Source organism: Poromitra crassiceps (assembly GCF_964638095.1).
Source record: "Poromitra crassiceps genome assembly, chromosome: 11".
Lineage (NCBI taxonomy): Eukaryota > Metazoa > Chordata > Actinopteri > Beryciformes > Melamphaidae > Poromitra > Poromitra crassiceps.
The window spans coordinates 45,121,240-45,138,262 of record NC_139643.1 but is presented as its reverse complement, the minus strand read 5'-3'; positions in this window follow the sequence as shown (position 1 = coordinate 45,138,262).

Sequence of the window (17,023 nt, the reverse complement as noted above, 5' to 3'; positions counted from 1 at the left end):
CACCAAGCACCAGATACTATACACCACCACACACCACAACTACTGTACAGCTGCTACCAAACACCACACAGCACACACAACAGCTCCGTCAAACAATCTAAGAGAAGAGAAGTCCATTGAAAGTGAATAGGTGATGATTGATTTAAAACTAAAAAATCCTTTCAAAATAGATTTTTGTACAGTCTATTCTTTTCGTCAGATGTTCCCCCCAATTGTTTGTCTCCCCAATTTTACTTGGCATTTCCAAATATTATTTTTGGGTGGCTTGTGTTTCCCCACCCAGCTGGCGCTCCTAGTAGGTTAAAACAAACCATGAAACTACAATAGTATATTTGACTCAGAAGACAGCGTCTGAGGCAGCAGAAAGCAGGAAGTAGCGTACGTACCAGTGGGACTTCCTTCTTCAGGTCATCCAGGTCCTTGCCTCCCTTCTTCTTGGGCGACTCCTTCTCATCTTTGTCCTGCGTGGTCGCCACGCGGTAGCTGTCTGACCGTCCATACTGCAACACACACACACACACACACACACACACACACACACACACACACACACACACACACACACACACACACACACACAAATAAGATCACTCAGTTTGGCCCTCACTTACAGTTATATTTAGGGTTGGGTATCGTTTGGATTTTAATGATTCTGATTTCGATTTTGCTCATCGATTACGATTCTTAAGGATTCTCGGTTCCGATTCTTTGAGGGGCGGGGTCAAAACAGATTTAGTTTTTTAACCTTTACACAAGTCGTATTCGTGCAGAGTGCGGGTTAAAAGCTTCAAGAGACAGTATTTGATGGCGAAGGAAGTGTGGTAAAATTACTATTCTAACATAATAAAGAGCAATAAACTAGAAGTTAAAAAGTATAAAAATGATTTATTTACAAAAGCAAAGTCACAGAGCTCTGGATCCGCCTCTCGACAGGAAGTCCTAGATTAGAGGAGTTTACTGCAGATAGTGCCCCCTAGATCTTGAGGGAGGTATTACAACAACTTCTAAATTCTCTCCACAGAAGGCAATCTACAGAACAACGTGCAGTGTCACAGGATACAGTCCAGAAAGAGCACCAGGGTGTAGCTTGAGGAGAGGAACATTCAAACTCTCATACAGGCGCAGCAGCCGGCGCGACTCGTTAGATTTACTGGCAGACTACAAACCAAAGGTGCATGCCACAAAGGCTGCCCCACCACACATCCGTAAAGTGAAACTAACGCAGGTGAAATTTGTTTAGAAAGCTATAAGCTGAACCTAAATTTAACTTTTTTAATTTAGGTAAAAAATTAACCCGGTACGCTGCACTTTGGAGTTTCGGTTGCCAACCCTTATATATATATATATATATATATATATATATATATATATATATATATATATATATATTACAGAAGCATTTAGAGCAGAAGAGATTCTTATCCAGAGTGATGTACAATAAGAGCAAGAGTAGAACGAGCTTGAATTAATGTATCACCTCCATTACAAGTCGTGAATAATGAGTCAAAGAGAGAAGAGTCAAACCGAGACAATACTGCAATATTTATGGAGCGTAAATCACAAAGCGTTAAAGCCCCAATCAGTAACTTTTTCACCTTAATATAACTATAACATAGTATAGTATAATATATATAATATAGTATAATATATACAGCTTTTTAGTCATTGAATATGGTCCAGTGGTCCATGGTCCACTTCAAAATCTTCATAACTTTCACCCGGATTCACTTGGTCAGTCAACCTCATACATTGTAGAAAGAGTCTGTGTTTACTCCATACACGATGGTAGATTCCAAACCAAGAGCCTCTTTCTCTCTAACAGACACACAGCTGCCTCCTGAGGGCAAAGACAAACCTTCTGCCAATTAGAGCAGAACAACGAATTGAAAGGAAGAAAAGAAAAACACAATATGAACTTCTGCGGTTCACAAATTGCAGAGGCAATTCATTGCTTCAGGGAGCGGCGCCCAAAATGGATTTCTAAACAAGGTGGAAAAACTCAGTAAATCCTTCACACTGACAAAAAAAAATGTTCTAAAAAATGTTACGACTTGAAAAATTTGATGGTATGAATCAGTTTAAATCGCAATTGCTATATTCTGTTAGATAATCGCAATTTGATTTTTGACCAATATCTGCCCTACTCCACTCAAATAGACAGGCAAAGTCACACCCACTTCCGGTTTAGGCATACGCACCAAGAGATTTCGCACCATTTTATTTTCCCAAAGGCATTTCCTTTTTTTTTACTTGGTGAAACCAAGCGATTCAGCTATATGTAGAATCAGGAGAGACCATAGAACATTTGACTCAGACCAAAACAAAAATGTAATTGAAAAAACTTTTTTTTATTTTACGTTTTGGTCTGAGTGAAATGTTCTATGGTCTCTCCTTTTTCTAAATATAGCTGAATCGTTTGCTTTGACTAAGTAAAACAAAACAAAAAACAATTTGTATAAGCATTTTATGAGGGGGAAAATGGTGGACGAAATCTCTTGGTGCGCATGCTGAAGCAGGAAGTGACGTCGTTAACTTTGGCTCTTTATTGCAAAACAGTTCTGTGAGAACATACCAGGCTGCTAAACGTTGATGTATCTCCTCTCTTCAAAGCACCAGTCAAAACATCTAGTGTGAAATCCAAACTGAGAAGTCGTCCCCGTGGTGAGAAAGAGGAGCTTGACACTTGTTATTAGATCTGTCATCATTAGACCACAGCTCCGTCTCCAGAGCTCCACTTAAACTGCCATTTACACCACGGCTATTTAGCCTGCTGCCTCCACCATCTCCAGAAGGTGAGAGACACATAGGAGACAGAGAGAGAGTGAGGGAGAGAGAGATAGAGATGCACTTCCTCCACTGTGAGATGTTCTCCTCATCAAGATAATCCTAAAATTGCTCATGTTAGTCCCAGAGGAGAAACTGGCTGTCCTTCAAGGGACAACAGCTTCTCTGCCAGCTAAATATGTCTCTGCTTGCCACAGCCTGAGGGACTCACCATCACTATAAGAGCACCAATAGTGTGGATTTATATGGTATTAAATTATATTGAATTGTATACAATGGTATTGTATTGTACTATAAACATCAAACTATGGACTGCATACATTACATACTCCTGTATGTAATACGTAATATTATGTATCTTTTGCCAATTGCGTTGGCAATGTGTTTCTGTTCATGCCAACACCTGGATGTCATGTGTGAATTGTATCAGAGAGAGAGAGAGAGAGAGAGAGAGAGAGAGAGAGAGAGAGAGAGAGAGAGAGAGAAGTAGTAGTGTTGAACATGCCAATTAGCCACCAGGACCCACTGAAATAGGTTTTAAACGTGCAAGGAGGGGAATTTTTACATCTTAAAATATAGTCCTTGAAATTAAGAAAGAATATGAACAAGTTTGAAGTTGTATAGAGGATGTCCAAATGAGGCAAAAATGAGGAAGGCTCTTGGAAATATTGGCTGTGTCTAGAAATTTAAAGTAACCCGAGCATAACTTTAGGGCTGAAAGATATCGACAAGACGATCTGAATGTGTCTGTTGTCATGAAATCAAATCCATTTGTGGCCGGCGATGGTTTTGTGGTTCACAGTCAATGTTCACACACCCCTCCCTCTGGACCCACATGTCCCCCTGCTGCTCTGGGATCGATTGAGTCTCCCTGCTTGTTTTGCCCTCTCATCTCTCCAACTCTCTGCTTTAATACAGCAACAACGCTGAGGGGCGTGCCCTGGAGTGAGCTGAGGGGCGTGCCCTGGAGTGAGGGGCGTGCCCTGGAGTGAGCTGAGGGGCGTGCCCTGGAGTGAGCTGAGGGGCATGCCCTGGAGTGAGCTGAGGGGCGTACCCTGGAGTGAGCTGAGGGGCGTACCCTGGAGTGAGCTGAGGGGCGTGCCCTGGAGTGAGCTGAGGGGCATGCCCTGGAGTGAGCTGAGGGGCGTACCCTGGAGTGAGCTGAGGGGCGTGCCCTGGAGTGAGCTGAGGGGCGTGCCCTGGAGTGAGGGGCGTGCCCTGGAGTGAGGGGCGTGCCCTGGAGTGAGCTGAAGGGCGTGCCCTGGAGTGAACAAGTGTCAGACATGAGTACGCAGGATTCATACAACAAACACAAGTTTGTTCTTATTCTATTTTCAGAAGTAGAAGAAGAACCTGTGAAGGAGATTCGGGCTTAAATAGTCAATTGTATAGGAATGGATGGTACGGTAAACGTAGAAAGTAGCTTAGCACTTGACGCACGCGCACACACGTGCGCACGCACACACACACACACACACACACGCACGCACACGCAAACACGTATAGATAGAAAAGCACCCACATACTTATCCGCATATTGTGCACCTTAATAAAGAGATAAAGTGGAACGTCACTTCCTGCTTCAGCGCTGTACCAGAGATTTTCATCCGCCATTTATTTTCCAAGAGACATTTTGTAAAATGCTTATAAAAATAGTTTTACTTGTTCAAACCAAACGGTTCAGATATATTTAGAAACAGGAGAGACCGCATAACATTTCACTCAGACCAAAATGTAAAAAAAAAATGCAGGTTTAAAGAAAAAAAAAATCAGATGTTTTGTTTTTTTGTTGGTCCGAGTGAAATGTTCTATGGTCTCTCTCAATTCTAAATATAGCTGAACCGTTTGACCAAGTAAAACTATTTGTCTAAGCATTTTACGAAATGTCTATGGGAAAATACATTTCGGAAGAAAATCTCTGGTACAGTCAGTGCTGAAGCAGGAAGTGACGTTCACTTTGCCTCTCTATGTACTGTAGAACACAGCTGACTAGGAATTCCCCAGGATGCATTTAATAAATACTGTAGTATCATTTCCCCCCTGAATAGTCCTCGCTCTTTCTCTCTTTCTCTCTGTACTACTACTACTACTACTACTACAACTACTACTACAACTACTACTACAACGTGGTAAAGAGGAAAAAAGCATACTAGCAAAAAGGTATAATATATAGATTTTATTTATTTATTGCACACCACCCAGGCATGAACGCGAGGTGGGAGGAGAGGAGAGGAGGGGGGGAGGAGAGGAGGGGGGAGAGGTGGGAGGAGAGGAGGGGGGAGAGGAGAGGAGAGGAGAGGAGGGGGGGAAAGGAGAGGAGAGGAAAGGAGAGGAGAGGAGAGGAGGAGAGGAGGGGGGGGGGGGAGGAGAGGAGAGGAGGGAGGGGAGGAGGGGGGGAGGACAGTCTTATTTTGGGAAAGCTCTTACAGTGATTAGTCTGGAGTGGGAGGTTTCACGCTGATTTGACGGCTGCTTGCTGCTGTCTGCAGCCTGTTTCTTTCTGGCTGGACGAGGAGCTGGCAGAGTGGCATTGGATTCATTTCAGAAGTGCGGGGGGCCAAAAAGTGTGTGTGTGTGTGTGTGTGTGTGTGTGTGTGTGTGTGTGTGTGTGTGCGTGTGTGTGTGTGTGTGTGTGTTAGTCTGTGGCGGTATAATATATCAAGAGAGAGAAGTGACTTTTCAGTTGGCTCTCTGGTGTTGTCCAGTTCAGCACTGTGGACAGCGCCTCTGTCTCAGCAGCACACTGAAACTGAAGCAGATGAAAGGGAGCTGCTAACCCTAAACATGCTGTTTCAGAGGCTTGAACACATGACAACACTTCAGTTCTGGGGGAAACACAGGCTTGTCATTTGTTTTGCATGACAATATAAAATAAAATATTAGATATCACCTTCAAGACAAACATAATGGTGATATTGGCCTTCAATAAATATATATACTTATTACTCATATACTATTTATATACTTTTTGTATATAATATTTTTGTATATAATCTTTATATATAGGTGTGTATGCTTATTTTCCGCACGGGTGTCGCTTTGTATGTGAGCATTTTTCCAGTGTGTGATTCTGTGTGTGTGTGTGTGTGTGTGTGTGTGTGTGTGTGTGTGTGTGTGTGTGTGTGTGTGTGTGTGTGTGTGTACACACTGCCATCTGTCAGTAGGTGCCGTGTCCCCCCAGGCGGGGCAGTCCAGTCCAGCAGGCCATCAGCTCGCTGCTGTTTACTACACCAACAGATTAACCCACTGAACAATAATCCATCTCAATAACTCTCTCTCTTTCTCTCTGTCTGTCTCTGTCTCTCTCTCTCTATGTCTCTCTCTCTGTGTCTGTCTCTCTGTCTCTCTCTCTGTGTCTGTCTCTGTGTGTCTCTCTCTCTCTCTCTCTCTCTGAGTCTCTGTCTCTCTTTGTCTGTCTCTCTGTCTCTCTCTCTGTGTCTGTCTCTGTGTGTCTCTCTCTCTCTCTCTCTCTCTCTCTCTATGTCTCTCTCTCTTTCTGTCTCGCATCACTTCAATCTCACTCTCATTCATCCTTACCCATTCACTTATTTACAGTACAGTTTAAACACAGATACACAGATCTGAAGTTATTATTCACAGTTTAAAAAAAGATATAGTGTTTTGTTTTACACAGATCTGAAGTCAGTTAAATTAATAGAAAAATACTGACCAAGACTAGAAGAACGATCCGATTCCTGCCATTCTGTGTCTTAACCCTCATTCATCTTTATTCAGTCACTTATTTCAAGAGATCAGAAGGTTTGTCTCGTGTCCTTGAATCATAAAGGACGGAAGATGCATAGAATATAGACCGAATCACAATCCTCGTTTACCATGTTGTTACGATCATCCATGAGCAGTCATTGGTTAGTTTAACTGTCAGTCAGGAGTGGTCATGTTGGGTCAATGAACTACGGTTACTGGCGCGATGATGGCACGTGTCATGTGTTTGGCTGGCCTCGGTTGTAGTACTAGTAGTAGCAGTAGCAGTAGTAGTAGTGGTAGTAGTGTTGACTTTAGTACTACTGTAGTAGTAGCAGCAGTAGTAGCAGTAGTAGTAGCAGCTACTAGCTAGTAGTAGTGGTGGCAGTAGTACAGTAGTACAATTGCCACACACTTGTATTTACTCGGGTCCAGTGGACCCAAATACAACACAAGGGGTGTAAATAAATAGCCATATAGCTACTGTGTGTCTATTATCACAAATAGACACTCTGAACGTTTGTTAGGTGGACAAACTTGATCATGTGGCAGTAGGATTAAATGTTGGACTCTGGGGAGATATTGCTGACCACAAGTAGAGGCCTCGTATAGGCCCTTGCGGGTCTCCTGCCTCTACTTTGCACATTTATTGTCGTGTTGATAACTATCAGTATTTTTGTATGTTTGAATATGTGCTAAATAAACAACAAAAAAAACCAAAAAAAAAACCCATGAACTAGTCATAATGACTGTTTTGACATTGAACCACACCCCAGTAGATGTTTTGTCCATGTACAAAATGATCCACTTGTCCGTGTATCATTTTGACGGTCTTCTGCATGCCGGGAACCAACCCGACACAACAACCGCTAGGACTCACCCAGAGACCCACAGGGACCTGCGAGGAGGAGAGCCGGCGGTTCGAACCGGGTCGGCCCGCGACTCGACAACGAGGGGGACACTGAGAGAGACGGTGTGGATCAACCCAGAGACCGGTACAATCAAGGTAGTGCCATATGTTAAGCCACGCCCATATCAATGCTAATGATTAGCCCAAACACGCGTTCAATTATTATGTTGTTGTGGTATCCAGTTGTGGGATCCTAGACAAAGATGACTGAGCCAAGATAGTTATGGTTGGTGATCGACCAGAAGCACATCAAAGCAGGCCACCTTCTGTGACAATATCTTCCCCTGCATCACGTACATACATTATAATTGAGCGGAGCAAACTGGGGCAAAGAACGACCGAGAAGATAAAGAGAAAATGGTTAAGTCTAACATGTTTGATGCTTTCATATATCAATAACAAGACTTTCACAAAGTTAGTTTGGAGACCTAATTTACCTGTTGGGCCACAGACTAAAGACAATGACAGCTTGAGTTCACCCAAAACTAGCAGTTAGTCCGACCAGCCTGTTGCTGTTGTACTTGGCGGCTACTACTAGACTGACGAGTCACGGGGCTGTAAAAAACGAACGTCACACGTCGGCATTTTCTTCTGGTTACTGCTTCAGGCTGCAAACTTGTTGGTTTTCTGATCACAATTTGTTGTTGAAAAGGTACTTCTAATCCTAAACTTTATTTTATGGACATTTTCTAGCGTTACAGTGATAAGCTAACATGTCATATAACCTGCATATCTTCTCATGGAACGAACCTGGTCTGCTGCACGCATACGTTTTTAGTACAATTGATGAAAAAGGTAATTAATTCCTCAGGGATAATCCTCTGCACATTGGTCCAGGATAGGCTGCCTGCTCTCTCTCTAGTCACATGCTGTCACACCTGAGGAGGTTCCAGCAGCATCCAGATGGTTGGTGTTAAGCTACAGAACATATTATCCTCGGCTGGCTGTTAGTCTGGTGTATCTGCTGCCGGGCCCAGCGGAGCCTGCGGTGCACAGCGCACCACATGTCTGAAGAGTGCTGGAGGATAAGCCTTTTGTTTTAATCGGCTAAATTCGCTGGTCAAATCTCAGACGTCCCGGACACGCAGGGGCATTTAGTTCAGCACATCCCGCTGCTAGTATAAGTGAATAAATAGACCATGATGCATCATTCATAAAGCTCATATTAATTCAAGTGGATATGTTATGCATTAGGGATTAACTCATATCAAAGTGTGTGAATGAATCTGTGATCATAGTATCTGCCGTAGATAGATACTAGATATCTACGTCTGGTGCACAACTGTTGAAAAGTGGTTAAGAACCGCCCCCCTAACAAAATGCGTGACAGACATATGAATTGACCAACCACGGACCTCCTTATTTGCGTGACGCAACTTGTGGGGCGGTACATTTTGAACGATGCACCAGTGCACGCAGACAGCCGGACTTCCGTTACAGCCCAGCCAATCAGAGGCTTGCCGCCACTTTTCCGGCGGCAAAACCAGGAAATGCTGACTTGTGATTCAGACCCTCCGTCAGACGTTGGGTCTGTCTGACCATGTGAGACTACTGTGAGTGTAATCAGGGAAAGGACCACCAAATGAGACGAGAAAAAAAATAAAAATAAAATAATCAAAGTATTTAAATACCTCTAAGATAGTGGATCCTTTCAGTAAAATGTAAAATTCAGTAATTTTGTCACCCAAGGATCTCAGTCATATATTTTCCTTTAAAAAGTAGCGTAATAATTAATTTTAGTTTTGTCTTATTTTATCAGTTGTAACTGTAGTACACACAGAAAAATCAATGTATAGGAATGGATGCTTTTGATAAAGAGTCCATTCCTGTACCTTGATTTCTCTGTGTGAGCAGTTTAATATACCGTATTCTTGCCCATTTGCTCCTCTGGAGAGAGCTCCACTGGCCAAATCAGCACATTTTTAGTCGTGTAATGGAGAGGATTTTTGGACGGAATGCCCCTTTACCGTCTGTCTGCTGTGTGGAGTTCAGTAGCTCTGGCGTTGCCACAGTGGATCATTGTCTCCACACACACGCAAAGAAATGGATTATCACACAGATCAGCGCACTGACCGACCTAGAAAATAGCCATGGAGTGACACATATCCTCCAGCAGACATCACCCATCACCCTTCCCCTCCCCTCCCCTCCCCTCCCCTCCCCTCCCCTCCCCTCCCCTCCCCTCCCCTCCCCTCCCCTCCCCTCCCACTCTGTTTACATGCCCCTCCCTCCAGGCTACCCATCTGTCTCTCTGCTCTCTTCTTCTCTGATCTCTGCTCTCTTCTTCTCTGATCTGCACCAGGTTTAATCAGGAGGAAGTGGACCGCTCGCCACACCGAGGATGCAGACTGCGTTCGGCCACAACAAGCTGTTAGCTCAGTGTGTCTGTCTGCTATCCTCGATTAAAAAGTCCCAAGACCAACGAGGCGGAAGGCGGGACTCCGGCCTGTCAATCACTCCTCCTGTCAGTCAGGAAGAGCAGGAGGCGTGTCACTGTGTTGGTTTCAATTTCCTGGAGATTTGATCCATTTCCTCCCAAACGGAATCTTCAATTGTTGCTCCTAATGTACAAAAATGTATATTATTTACATAATTCTAAAGGGTAGTTGTGAACATTTTCAAATGCGAATATCTCATTTTGGAACTAAATTCAACTCGATGTGATGCGTTACCCCCTCCCATGTTCTCCATCAAGGTATGTCAGTTGTCAGTATATCAGTTGTTCACAGCCGATTGAGCCCTAACTTGTAAATCGTGTGATTTCTGGTTCTGATTCTGGTTCCACAAAGAACCTTTCAGACCTTTCGGTTCAGTTACTGTTATTTTCCAAATTTGTGCCATCAACCACCAGCATCTGCTAACTCATAGAAGAACCTGTTAATGCCCCGAAGAAGCACTTAGCAGAGTGGTGCGTCCCACAGCGTGGTGCGGTGCAGGAGAGCGGGACAGAAGAATGTCAGTTGTTGACAGAATCAGATTGACAGCTTCTGCCTCCAGTGGGCTGAGAGCTGGAGGGGGCAGGAGGGAGGGGGGAGGTCTCCTAGCAACATCCAATCCACTGGGCCTGGGCCATTTGAATAATTGAAGTAAACTGGGAAGGAGGAGGGGACAGAGGTAGAGGGTATCTGGGATTTTCTTTTTCAGGATGTACTTGACGTGAAGGTTTACGTTGTGTAATATTACTATTTCATTCAAGAGGAAGATACTCGGTGCCTGGTTTTCAGTCGGCAGTGTAGTCTCTCTCTCTCTCTCTCTCTTTGTCTGTGTACCCAAAGTGCCCTTCTGGGACATATGAATAAACTTGAACTTGAACTTGAACTTGAACTTGAATGTTCAGGCTGAGCAAGGAGATCGGTTTTATTTCACCAGAGCTGAATCAGCAACACAAAAGACTGATGGAAATAAGAGGAGAGTTTGGTAAATAACGTTACACACAAGAGAAGGTAAGCGCCACTAAACTGGTATCCGGCATTGACAGTATCCAGAGACACAGTAAACACCATTCTGCCTGACCACTCAGTCGTCTGCAGTGTTTTCACGTCACCGTATGGTGACCTCCACAGAGGTGCTACTAGAAATAGTACGACTCAACCCGGGTTGTCCCGGTTTTTGACCGCTGGAAAGCTGCAAAAAAGGTAGGATATGGAATGGAATAGAATAGAACAGAATAGAATAGAATAGAATAGAATAGAATAGAATAGAATAGAAGATGCCATTGAACATTTCTAAAATGGTACAGTGTACTGTATGGCCAGCTTTAGTACACACACACACACACACACACCATCCATCCTCCACGCCGATTGGCTCTCCTCCTGAGGCATCCGTGCCGGATGCATTATGGGCTATCAGGAAGCAAAGGGGACACATTCAGCCCAGCAGCGTATCTCTCTCTCCTTCTCTCTTCCTCTATTTTTTCTCTCCTCGTCCTCGTCCTCCTCCTCCATCGCTCCATCCTTGCATCGGCATCCAGATCCCAGCATCCCTCACTGTCGGTCTGTCCCAGGTCCTTTCTGTGTGGAGTTTGCATGTTCTCCCCGTGTCCGTGTGGGTTTTCTCCGGGTGCTCCGGTTTCCTCCCACCATCATCAAAGACATGTATGTTAGGGTTAATACTCCTGTCAGTGCCCCTGACCAAGGTACTGGCAAAAGAACTGGAGTTGGTCCCCGGGCGCTGCACAGTGGCTGCCCACTGCTCCTAGTTCTAGGAAGGTTCCTAGTAGAGGATGGGTCAAATGCAGAGGATGAATTTCCCCAAGGGGATAAATAAAGGATAACTTAACTTAACTTAACTTAACTTAGTAACCTCGAGCCAAACAGGAAGTGATGTCAAAGTGACCTCACGGGAGATTGACGGTGGCAGTATTGGACGACCCTGATCTGTGACCCGCGGTGTAGTATATATGGATCCATGCCATCTCTGTCTCCCTCTGTCACACACATTGTCTCTCTCTCTCTCTCTCTCTCTCACACACACACACACACACACACACACACACACACACACACACACACACACACACACACACACACACACACACACACAGATGGAAACCAGAAGGTCAGACATGACGTCAGAGTCAATGTTGATGACACCACGAGAAGAATTATGCAACCGACTCTACGAGCAAAAGTGTAAGTGTGACGATGTACATGAGGAGGCACGCAATGACGCACGATCAGTCCAATTCAAACGTATACGTACGGTATGCTGTGATCTCAATCTGCCTAGTTTGCTCCACCACCACGCTTTCCAGTCTCCTCCCAGTTCATCCCCATCCTATAATCAACCACCACCCCCCCCCCCCCCCCCCCGCATTTATTTTACGTTTCAGTCTCAATGTGGACTGAATTAGTGGTCCTTGATATGAGAAAGGTGGAGAGTCACTTGGTTAGTGTACTGTACATGTCTGTCATGCCATTGAGGACTATCTGCTTCCTTTAGGAAAGTGGAAACTGCCCAACCAGCTACAGCAATGATCGCCTGTTACTCTTTAATAATTACATTTAGCATAATAACTGGTGTGTAAAAGGACAATTGTATTGCCATATGATTTTGTAGGCTGCGTTGTTGTTTTTTGTGAGCCAGTAATACATGTATATTGGAGAGAATTATGATCAGGTTTAAAATGGAGCTACTACAATGAAGAGACATCTCATAATGTCCAGTGATGTTATTGCTTCATCATGTATGGATTCACATCAGGAATTAGAGTAGGCATTTTACACTGATAAAGACCCCTCCCCCTTTTCACACACACAGGCGCGCACACACACACACACACACACACACACACACACACACACACACACACACACACACACACACACACACACACACACACACACACACACACACACACACACACACACACCATCCATCCTCCACGCCGATTGGCTCTCCTCCTGAGGCATCCGTGCCGGATGCATTATGGGCTATCAGGAAGCAAAGGGGACACATTCAGCCCAGCAGCGTATCTCTCTCTCTCTCCTTCTCTCTTCCTCTATTTTTTCTCTCCTCGTCCTCGTCCTCCTCCTCCATCGCTCCATCCTTGCATCGGCATCCAGATCCCAGCATCCCTCGTTCCCCTCCATCGCTCTTTCCTTCCAACAGCCATTCACCCTTCTCAAGGTGACTCACCAGAGACATCTCTCTCTCTCTCTCTCTCTCTCTCTCTCTCTCTCTCTCTCTCTCTCCACCCCTCATCCCCTCTTCCTTCACTCAGTGCCAATCACAGGATTTCTGTCAGTTCTCCACCTTCCTCTTCCTCCCTGCGAGGCCGATGGCGGCCGACATCCACTCTCTGAGCGTCGCCCACCCCAACCCCAGCCCTCCCCCTGGCGGCCTCTCCATGGATCGGTCCGGACGGCCTCAGGTTCTCTCGTCAACTGGACCTCCCTCTGCCCCCCCCCCCCCCCCCCCCTCCCTCCCCATCGTTCTCTTCAGCCTAATCCCCCTCGCCCCTCCTGCTTATCTGGTTTATTTCACCCCCCACCCCCACCCCCCTCGTGTGGCTCGCAGTCGATGAATCAGAGTTTTAGCACGGGAGTTTCCACTCACTCCTCCCATCCCACCACTATCACATCACCCCCCCCTCGCTTCTCTGACGCAGTAGCCGCGTCGAGACGTGCCCCCCCACCTAGTGGCCAGCATCACAAACCGTGACAGAGCGACACCGTTTCCAGGCCTGAGTGCTCTCTCATCCCGTGACATAACCCCCCTCCCAACACACACACACACACACACACACACACGCCCCCATCCCCCCCACCAAACCCCCCTCCCAACACACACACACACACACACACACACACACACACAAGCCCCCCCACCCCCCCACCAATCCCCCCTCCCAACACACACACACAAGCCCCCCATCTCCCCCACCAAACCCCCCTCCCAACACACACACACACACACACACACACACACAAGCCCCCCACCCCCCACCAATCCCCCCTCCCAACACACACACACAAGCCCCCCACCCCCCCACCAAACCCCCCTCCCAACACACACACACACACACACACACACAAGCCCCCCCACCCCCCCCACCAATCCCCCCTCCCAACACACACACAAGCCCCCCATCTCCCCCACCAAACCCCCCTCCCAACACACACACACACACAAGCCCCCCACCCCCCACCAATCCCCCCTCCCAACACACACACACAAGCCCCCCACCCCCCCACCAAACCCCCCTCCCAACACACACACACAAGCCCCCATCCCCCCCACCAAACCCCCCTCCCAACACACACACACACAAGCCCCCCACCCCCCCAACAAAACCCCTCTCCCAACAGACACACACACACACACACACACACACACACACACACACAAGCCCGCCCCCCCCCCCCCCCCCCCACACACACACACACACACACACCATCCAACCCCCCGGATGTATGGAGGCAAAAGTGCCAGCCTTCATCAGTAAGCATCACACATCCTATGGTGAAATATAGAAGGCTGCAGCCAAACTTTCAAATCTGATGCAGCTGCTGCAGGTCAAAGGTCAACCACAGCAGATTTAATAAAAGCATATCAAAGCAAAGCTTCTCAACCTTCTCATATCAAGCACCCCCCCCCCCCCCCCCCCCATAATTTGGGCCACATTGGGACCACGGGCCCCACCCCCTATTTGATGACATTTTGTGTCTCAGACCCAATCTGGAAATATATCCAGAATTCCATGACTATCTGTAGGTAGAGAGAGATAACAGTTAAACTAAGACCAAAACAGTCAACTAACAATTCACCAATTTGCTGCATGGGGGACCCCCTTGCCCCCATCAATAACCTCTGGTGGTCCCCAGACCCCACTTGAGAACCACTGTGCACTGCCATAAAGCATGATAAGTTCATACTAATGAAGTCATTACTCAGTGCAGAGCTAATAAAACACCCTGTAGTGATTTTTCTATGGCAGTGACATCAGGGACTCTAAATGTAATGGATGGAACAACAGTTGTCCTTCCTGACCAGGGCAGATCAATGAGGCTTTTGTCGGGCTCCCGCGGGGGTCAAACGAAACGTGTCTATAATTACGCTGAGCACCTTCGTCCAGGACCACGACCCGTCTGTCCACAGGTTTTGAGGACGGAGAAGGAGGGAGGAGAAGAAGAGGGGTGGAGAGGGGGGGAGGAAGAGGGTACCAACGAGACCACCGAGGAACCATTTTGACGCAGTTGTCTGTCTGTGTCTATTTGGTACCCAGAGCGAGCGGACGTACGCTCCTCCACATCCTCAGCATACGTGACAGACAGCGAGACAAGACGCACCACTGGCACCACTATATGTCACGAGGTCGGTGGAAAAGATAGACAAGATAGGCTACAGCGTAACGCTTGATGGATTGCCCCTCACCCTTTTCTGGCTCTGGAGTCTAGATCTGTCACTGTCGCCTCCTCGTCTGCTCGAAATATAAAATGACATCCATGCTTTCTAATAGTGACACTGGGGGAATTTTGTGATAAAAAAAAGGCTATCATTGCGCCCGTTTACATGACCATGAAGAGGCACTGACTGCAGAGATGCGGCCATCCACAGCTGCGGTTCGTTCTTCTCACCACCACACCATATATAGGCTACCCACCATATAGGCTATACCCGTGCGTAATTGCGCGCTTTACCTGCATCCACCGAGTTAATACTGTACATGACCGCCCTAGCCAGTGTCTTAGACCGTTATTAGAATTAGCAGCGGTGACATTCCTCAGTCCTCAGTCGTCCAAAAGCGTGCCAAGCCCCTGGCACCAGATGTTTGGATAATCTCCTTTCCCCCCACATCGCATTACGTTACTTTTGCGTTACACCTCCACAGCTGGCGGCGGCATCATCATCATCTGACAGCTCAAGATAACCGAACTACCTAGCCTGTGAATGATGGCCGCTGTTCTTTATCATCCTCTGGGCGGTTGGAATCAAAGTGATCGGTATGTTTCCACCAGGAGAAAGACAACTTTACTGCCATGTAGTAGGCTATCACCTGAACGCATCTGGAGAACGGATAGCCTGTAGATAGGCTAGTTTTGGGGTTTATAAACTTCAATGTGATATTAGAAGGGTGAGAACAGTTTGTTTCTTTAGTTTTGACTGGCAAGTGTAACATCTCTAACGAAAATTGCTATTCTCTCGTTACCAGCACCCAGCAGCACTGGTTCTGTCGCACCGGCTGGAGTGTGGATGTGGCGGATTGCCTCTCATCTGACGCATTTTTCTAGTGTCCAGGCAACAGCATCCATTCCCCCGCTATCCAACTAGCTCACTCGTGCCCATCATTTTGCAACTCCTCTATTAACACCCAATAATAAAGAGATGCTGGTGGCAGATACTGGCGGTGCCAATGTTTTTTGGAGAGAAATTATATCCGCGTTTAACTGAAAATGAAAAATCAGTTGTAATCATGGCAGATTTTTTATCAATTTGCCACATCCCGCTCGGACGAGCCACCGTGTTCAATGTCATTCTAACATCATGCCTTTATTGCCTCCATGCGTTTTTAACCCTTTCCTTCACGTGTAAACTGGCTACTAAAATCCAAAAGAGGCCACCTTTTTCAGAATTGGGGGCATTTTACGCCTTATAATCACAAGAAATCAAGCTCTTACCCCCATTGCGGCGCAGTCAGTCGGGTGTCCTCAACAGATGAAACGCTTTTAGACTGGATTCAACCAGAATAGCTGGCTGTAAGGCTGGAGACTGGGCAGAAAACAGTTTCTCGTCTGATTGTGTGGAGAAGAAGAAGAACAAAGCGCCTGATCCCTTCGGCAGATAGATAGCTAACTAACGACGTTATTGACGTTATTGCTCTAATAATGATACAAAACAATTACTAATGAAATATCCTAGAATCTCATTTTTAAGAAGAACGGGCAAAGGGGGACTTGACTTGACAAGGCAACGTTTCATTAAACACCTGCGCTAAACAAAGCGCTGCGGCCCGGTCACACCGAAAACCAAAAGGGCTCGTTGTTGTCGTGTTTGTTTTTGTTTGCTTTTCGTCTTCAAATAGTCAAATGCCAAGCAGCTGCCAGCGTGCGGTGATAAACACACCAGCAGCCTCTCTCCCTCCCTTGCCAGGCGCAAATGATGCCGGTGGAAAGTAGAGCCGGA